Consider the following 8,994-nt stretch of genomic DNA (forward strand, 5'->3'; position numbering starts at 1 on the left):
GGGCGTGGAGTGCGGGCCCCTGGCCCTCGTCCTGGAGGACTGGGGGACTGCTAAGGAACATGGTGCTGCTGGAGCTGTTTCCGGTGGTGCTGGCAGTGGAGCTTTGGGGGGAAGCCTTCCGGGATCGGAAAGTGCGATTCCATGTGGACAACCTACGGGTGGTACAGGTGCTGAACAGGGTTTCGGCGGCATCCCCGCCGGTGGTGCGATTTGCTGCGACATTTGGTCCTTCGCTGTATGCAACTGAACATATTTGTACATGCAGTGCATTTGCCGGGGGTTGAATACGTTATAGCTGATGCACTATCTCGTTTTCAGTGGGACAAGTTCCGGGAGTTGGCTCCCACAGCGGAGGAGCATGGGACACCCTGCCCAGAGTGCCTGTGGAGGCTTGTGTTGGCAGACTCGCCGATTGGATCAGAAGGTCGGTGAGTGGGGGAACGTGGTCGGCTTATGAGAGGACATGGGCGGAGTGGGAAGCATTGTGTGGACAGGTGCAGGCGGGGATAAGGGATCACCGGCTGCTGGTGCTGTACTTTGTCGCTAGGAATTTGGAAGATGGTATATCGATTTCCAGTGTGGGGCGGAAGTTGGCTGGTTTAGCGTTCTGGTTCAAGTTGAGAGGTGAGCCGGATTGGAAGAAAAGACTTTTGGGTGCGTCAGGCGGTGCGGGGTTATCGGAAGGGTCGCCAGGTGAAGGACGACAGGAGGCCGGTGTCTTTTGAATTATTGGGCAGGATTTGTGAGAAGCTGCGGGCGGTGTGTGCTTCGGGGTACGAGTTCTTGTTTAGAACCGCGTTCGTGTTGGCCTTTTTTGGGGCGTTCCGCATAGGGGAATTGGTCAGCCCTTCAAAACGGGGGTGGGGAGGTTTGTTTATGGAGGACGTCGCTTGCTTGACCGACAGAGTGACCATGAAGGTGCGCAGGTCTAAAACGGATCAGGGCGGTAAAGGCAAGGAAGTTGTGGTTTTCGCAATTCCGGGCTGTCAGCTGTGTCCTGTTCTCGTCCTGCGTGAGTTTCTTGATTGCCGACCGGCTTTGCTGGGTCCGTTGCTGCTACACCACGGGGGGGGGGGGGGGGACTATTTGTCGCGATTCCAATTTATAGGGGCTTTTCGAAAATGCCTACAGGCATTGGGTTTAGGGGGGGGGGGAAGTTTTCCTCCCATTCGTTCAGGATCGGGGCCGCAACGGAGGCGGTTCGGTGGGGATTGGATGAGGAATCGGTAAAACGGATCGGCCGGTGGGAATCGTGGAGGTTTTCGGTCCTATGTGCGACCGGAGCTGTTATGTGTGTAGTTGGGTAGCTCTGGGGGGATGTCGGCATGGGTTTGTGTTCATACTTGCACTGTGAAGGTTATTTGGTTTTTCTTTTTTTTTTTTTTTTTCTTTCTTTCTTTCAGATGGTCCACCAGGGTTGGTCTGGATTATGGGTCACTCGTATGTGTGCTGGGGAGCTAGGAGGGGTGATGTCCGGCCGGATGGTCGGCAACTGGGCATTTCCAGGCGGGAGGCTTACCTGAAGTGGTTCGGTTTCCCGGGCATGCTTTGGAGCAGGATGGTCCGGGAGGTGCATCGGTTCGCGGGTTTTGATCGGCCCCCGGACGTCTTGGTCTTACATTTAGGGGGCAATGATTTGGGCTTGCGCACCAAATTGGACATTACCCGGGACATAAAATACGATTTCCTACGCCTTAGGGCGGCTTTTCCTGGGATGATCATAGTGTGGTCAGACATGGTCACCAGGTCCGTAGATAAGGTCAACAAGGCTAGGAGGAAGGTGAACCAGGACGTCAGCCGTTTTGTAGTTCGCAATGGGGGGCTGGCTGTGAGACATGTAGAGCTGGAGGTGGACACATGGAGGTACCTACGGGCAGATGGGGTTCACCTGAACGACGTGGGGATTGATCTGTGGTCCTTAGGTCTCCAGGGGGGGATCGAACGAGCTTTGAGGGTATGGAGGTGCGCGCAAGGTTAAGGTTTTATCCTTGCTTGCTGTGGCGGATGTTGGTCGGTGCAGGTAAAGGAAGATAACCCCTCCCCACAGAAGTTGATGCGGGACCCATTGGAGAGATGGGCTCATTGCTGAAGCCATATAACAAGGGTTATATGGAAGATGGTGAATGGGGGGCACTGTGGTCAAAGAGTTGGTGCCCTCTGAGCTAGCATATCAGCTTTAGGCCTGGTACAGTTAATACGATTGCAGTGCCGGTTGATTGGTATATTAATGGGGTGGGGAGAGGGAAGGCCCTGCCGAAGACCAACGCGTTTTCCAGTCTATTCAGTTAACTGATAAGTTCATTGTTGGTTTGATATGTTTATTATATGTTTTAATTAGGCTGCTTTCACACTGGGGCGGGAGCAGCGTCGGCGGTAAAGCGCCACTATTTTTAGCGGCGCTTTACCGTCGTTTTAGCGGCGGTGTGCGGGCGCTAGCGGGGTGGTTTTAACCCCCGCTAGCGTCCGAAAAGGGGTTAAACCCGCTCGCAAAGCGCCGCTGCAGCGGCGCTTTGCCGGCGGTATTGCCGCGGTGTCCCATTGATTTCAATGGGTAGGAGCGGTATAGGAGCGGTGAATACACCGCTCCTTCACCGCTGCAAAGATGCGGCTAGCAGGACTTTTTTCACCGTCCTGCCAGCGCATCGCTCCAGTGTGAAAGCCCTCCGGCTTTCACACTGGAGTTAAAGGGGCCGTTTTTTTTCAGGCGTTACACAGGCGCTATTTTTAGCGCTGTAACGCCTGAATACCGCCCCAGTGTGAAAGCAGCCTTAATAAAGAGGCTGCTACTTCCACTAATTACTCCAAGTTAAAAGTGTGGTCTCTTTAATGGGAAAGTTGGAGGGTGTAATTGGGTGGCTGGGTAGCTACAAATAAGGTGGGCAACATCAGTTATACTGTATTCATGTTGTATATGACTTCTTATCAAGGGAAGCCCACAGACTTTGCTTTGATTAAAGTGATCAATGTGTGCAACCCCTAAATATTATCCAATCTTTTTGAAATTTGCCATATATATCTTTTACATCACTGAGACTCAGGGCGTAAGCAAATTCATATGAAAATCACATCTTTGGAAAAATGAAACACCCTAATGCACAGTGTATCACAAAAACAGGACTTACAAAGGTGACTGAGTTAGAGAAGATAAAGTATATGTATCTAACATACAAAGTACTACCCAGATGAAACTGGAATGTCGTTGCTAATAACTACAGTGTCTGTGTCAGATGCAAAGCAGCCAATCAGCCAGGAGACAGGTGACATGGTAAAGGTGACGGTAACTCTGGTAGTGAAGAGGGTTATGTGCTTGACACCTTTGCTAGCGGCCGGTTCCCCACTCTGGGACCGCACCCATGGCACCGAGTGCCTAGGACCCAGCCTGGAGTCATGGGAGAAAGAGGCTAGAGTGGCCCCAGGAAATGAGAGCAAGCACAGAGAATAGAGAGAGCATTTCCTGTATCCAATAGCAGGACTGGTTCACTGGTAATCACTGGGAGAGAGGTGACGGTATTGGTTGATTGGTAGAGACCGGTTCAAGCTCTTTGGTATTGGGCCCTAAGTGATGCATACCTGGGAAAGTGGTGTTCTCTAACAAAGTGTGTGTCTGAAGTGTTCAAGTATCAACAGTGTAAAGAAGTCAGCCACAGATTACAAGGAGTTAACTGTGTAAATTGCTGCCCGCCTCTAAATCTGAAGTTGTACCTTAATGTTGATTTCCCATGACCACAAACTCCTGCCTAGTGCTTAGTAGACATGTGTGATTCGTCTTGTTACAATTGAAATTCAGACGAAATTTTAGTTATTCGGAGCATTGGTTGTATCCGAATTTCAATTTCAATGAATCCAAAATAAATTATGCAAATTCGAATTTGAAAATAAATTTTAATTCAAAATGCACAAATATTGCAATAAATACAGTAAGGTATAAAAATGATATATTGCTCGTTATTTCCACTCAGCTGTGAAAACCCTAAGTAGTTTTCCTGGTAAATAGATAATGGATTTGTTGATATCCATTCTTTGTTCACCCCCATGAGAATCATGACATTTGAGGCTCTTAGATCCTCTCATGATATTCCTCTCTGTGAACATTATAGTTATCTACAACTTTGGCACTTTCTCCAGCAACTAATAAAATCCTGACCTACTCCATACACATTTACCCTGTTTTGAAAGCCTTTGTAGAGCCCATCCTCCTTCCCTGGTCCTAATATTACTGTACTCATCAATCATCTCCTCTAAGCCCTTGTACACACAGTCGGCGAATCCGTCGGAATGTGTCCTATCGGACCGTGTCGTCGGATAATCCGACTGTGTGTGGTATGCATCGGACTGATTCCGTCGGAATATCCGTCGGACCCAATTTTCCAACATGTTGGAAATATTTCCCGACCAACTGGGCCGATCGGACATACTCCGATCATGTGTAGAGAATTTTGATTGGACCAAGTGCCACGCATGCTCAAATCAAATTCCTACATCAAAGCTATTGGCTACTAGCCTGAATGTAGTCCCCTCGTAACGAAATTACGTCATCACGTTCTGAAAGATCGGATTTTTCACCAACTTTGTCCGACCGTGTGTATGCAACAGTTTCGGACAAGATCCGACGGATTTGGTTGTGGAAATCTCCGACCGTGTGTACAGGGGCTAAGAGACCCCCAGTGCTCTCCTATCATTTGCAATGGGAGAAGGAAGTAGGGAAAAGTTAGATCCAGATCATGACAATAGCTCTCTCTAAGGCTGGGTTCACACCGCTGCGATGCGGGAACGCCGCGAATCCGCTGCGTTTTCCCGCATCGCACACCTCCCGCCGGCAGTTCACACTGCCCTATGCGGATGGCTGGGAGTGTCAATGATATGTTAATGACACCCCCAGATCCGTCCGCATATCGCAGTGCGATCTGCCGACTCGCACAGGAATCGGATCGCATGGTGTGAACACCCATGCGATCCGATTCTGTTGCGGACCAAAAAAAGGGTCCCGTGCGAGTTTGCTGCGGGAGCGATGCGAATTCAGCCATACTATCTGTATGGCTGATCTCGCATCGCTACGGAGATCGGATGTGATTTGCGGTGCGAATCACATCCGGATCTCCCCCCGCAGCAGTGTGAACCCAGCCTAAAAGCTTTAAGAATGTCCTAATATTGGAAAATGCTTACAAAGTATTGTAGAGATGGTACTATATGCTGGCTAAGCTGCCACAATATATTCCATCTTATTCCCCTCTTTGCTTCCAGGGATGTTCTCACGAAGGCACTATTGCACATATTTGGTGGTCTTGTCCTAAGGCAGGGGTGTCCAAACTTTTTTCAAAGAGGGCCAGATTTGATGAAGTGAACATGTGTGAGGGCCGACCATTTTGCCTGACATTCTTTGAACCATTGAAAATTCGGTCTGAGTGTGTCCATCCGAGCGCTAATACACGGCCCAACAAGAATTCTCTTGCCTTTGTCGCGCTCGTTCCCAACACACAGACGAATGCTCTGCACTTTAGGGGGTACCGTTAATTCTTAATGGTACCCCACACATTGGAAAATGTAGGGTGCTTTTGGTGCAGTGCAATTAAAAAAAAAAAAAAAACTCGGGAACTTCTTTCCCTGCATTTGTGAGTAGGGAAGTCCATTGAAATTAATGGGCTGCCCTACACACAGTACGCAGCCACACAGATGTTGCATTTATGGGCTTAAAACAGATGGTGAGGAGGCAACAAAATGCCTCTTTACCGCCATTCAAATGCCTCTGAAAAGAGTTCTGTGCATGGATTGCTTTTCAGAGGAGCAGCAGTCCTGGCTAATATCACACACAAGCCCTACAAAAGCAGTTTTGATGGTATGAGAATGGGGGGGGGTCCGGATTAAACGTAACATACACACAGATACATGCACACACTTGCAGACAAATGCACGCCGCACACACATACAGACACATGCATACACATACATACAGACATACATATGTGCACACACACATACAGACATACATACAGACACATGCGCGCGCACACACATACATACATACAGACAGACACATGTGCACACACAGATACAGACATACATGCACAAACCTACAGATAAACAGACATACATGCACACACATACAGATATACAGACACATGTGCACACACACACACATACATACATACAGACATACATACAGACACATGTGCACACACAGATACAGACATACATGCACAAACCTACAGATATACAGACATGCATGCACACACATACAGATATACAGACACATGTGCACACACATACATGCGCACACACACAGACATACATACAGACACATGTGCACACACACATACATACAGACATAAATGCACACACGTACAGACACATGTGCACACACACACACATACATACAGACACATGTGCACACACACACATACATACAGACACATGTGCACACACACATACATACAGACACATGTGCGCGCACACACATACATACAGACACATGTGCGCGCACACACATACATACATACAGACACATGTGCGCGCACACACATACATACATACAGACACATGTGCGCGCACACACATACATACATACAGACACATGTGCGCGCACACACATACATACATACAGACACATGTGCGCGCACACACATACATACATACATACAGACACATGTGCGCGCACACACATACATACATACAGACACATGTGCGCGCACACACATACATACATACAGACACATGTGCGCGCACACACATACATACATACAGACACATGTGCGCGCACACACATACATACAGACACATGTGCGCGCACATACAGACATATACAGACACATGTGCACACACACACACACACACATATACAGACACATGTGCACACACACACACACACACACACACACACAGACACATGTGCACACACACACACATGAATAAAGCCCTTTTTCACACTAATTTAGCTTGTAGCATAGTACAGTACCTTTGCAGCTTCCTCATTCAGCCGGGTACTGCACTGTAGGGGAAAGCAGAGAGCATAGCACAATCCTCTGCACTTTACTTTCACTTTTGAAGCTCACGGAGCTTCTCACAGTGCCGGGGATTGGCTCATCTGACAGCCCTGATCCCGCGGCACACTAAATTGAGAAAGACCAGGCGGGCCGTTCAAAACCGAACCGTGGGCCGCAATTGGCCCGCGGGCCGGACTTTGGACATGCCTGTCCTAAGGTATACAGACTATGGGTTAGGGTATATACCCTTCTCTATAAAACATATTCCACGGCAACATCAAAAGGGACCTTTTACGAGGTCCTTCTTTATAAGCCAGTTGTAGAATTGCTTTATGCAGAATGCCAATTGGCCTTGCATCTTTTTACTGTAACTAATTTGACAATAGTGAGGGCTTGGAAAACTCCTCTACTCAGCTTTGAAGCGGCCAAGAATCGTATGAGCGATATCATGGTGAATGAGAAGCTGACCGCATTAACCTCTGATACACATAATATATTTTTTAGGGTCTGGCAACTGTGGATTGCATGTATCCAACCTTCCAGATTTGATAATAAGCTTCCCTTAATTTAGTGACGCTCCAGCACACACCACGTAGGACTCCTCTTCTCTTTCTTTTGGTTCTCTTTCCTCTTTTTATTTCTATTTCTTAGTTTTCCCTCCAGTTTTTCCTTTTGTGTGTGTTCACTTTTAACGCCCACTAGGTTGAAGGACATGGTTTGAGCTGGATGGTTACAGTGATCCTATCCTTTTAACAATTTACCGTATGCTTACATGTATGGACGTCCACTGTTAACATGTTTAAATGTTTCGCAATTTCTAACATTATGCCAGATGTCTCTGCTTTAGTTCATCACATAACATAATCCGTAACCTCGAGACTCTTGAACCAGGGACTTTAAGCTATAGTGATAAGTTGACCATGGAAGTTATACAATTTATCGTGTTTCATCCTTTTGTTGGGACTTTGTAACCATCTCATTGTTTACATAATCTGTCTGATCCAATAATTTTTTCAAATAAAACCTTTTGTAAAAGAATAGATAATAATAGAATAGAAAATAAAATAATAGAATTGAAAAGATCAGAATAGAAAATAAAGGACTATAATAGCATAGAATAGAACAGAATAGAATAGAATAGCATAAAACAGAATAGAATAAAATAGAATAGCATAAAACAGAATAGAACAAAGTAGATAAAATTAGAATAGATTAGAAAAAAATAGAATAGAATATAAAATAAAGGGATAGAAAATAATAAAATAGAATACAACAGAATAGAAAAGAATAGAATAGAAAAAAAATTAATAGAATATTTTCTTTTCTTTTTTATTCTAATAATCCTTTTATAATTTTCATTTATTTGATTATAATTCAGCTTTATTGTATTCTGTTCTTTTTATTTTCTGTTCTATTCTATAAAACAGCCTAAGGTTGCTTTTTAGAGTGATCAGTTTATCTTCTGTTTTTGCGGGAAAAAGGCATATGAAAAACGTACGACCATTAAATCCTGTGGAACATACGCATATGCGCTTTTACCGGAGCAACGGAGCAGTGTAAAAGCAGCCGAAGTAGGAATAATCATCTTATTTCACTTTTATTCCTTGCTGTATTTATTGCAATATATTCCTATTTCAAATTCAAATCCATTTTCCAATTTGATTAAAAAATAATGAAACAAATAAAAAAAAAAAAGAATTGTTGTAACACAACGAATATGACAAAACAAAATTATTAATTTAAACGAACAAATCCAAAACAAAACATATTTTTACATTGTGTACATCTCTAGAGCTTAGGCATTAAGCACTGCCCACATACTTTCCTATTTATTTACTAATGTTAGCAGCATAAGGGTTAACTTTGGCTTTAACTTCCCTGGCAGTATTCCCCAGTCTGGCTCAGGGTGGAATTTCAGAACCAAAAGCTGTAGCCCCAAGCCATTTCACATTGCAGGATCCAGGAAGAGTTTACTTACCTTGTCCACTGGATCCTGCGATGTCTCCCTGCAGTATGA

This window comes from Lithobates pipiens, unplaced genomic scaffold (assembly GCF_037356315.1).
Source record: "Lithobates pipiens isolate NorthernLeopardFrog02 unplaced genomic scaffold, aLitPip1_a1.2 Scaffold_1, whole genome shotgun sequence".
Taxonomy (NCBI): Eukaryota; Metazoa; Chordata; class Amphibia; order Anura; family Ranidae; genus Lithobates; species Lithobates pipiens.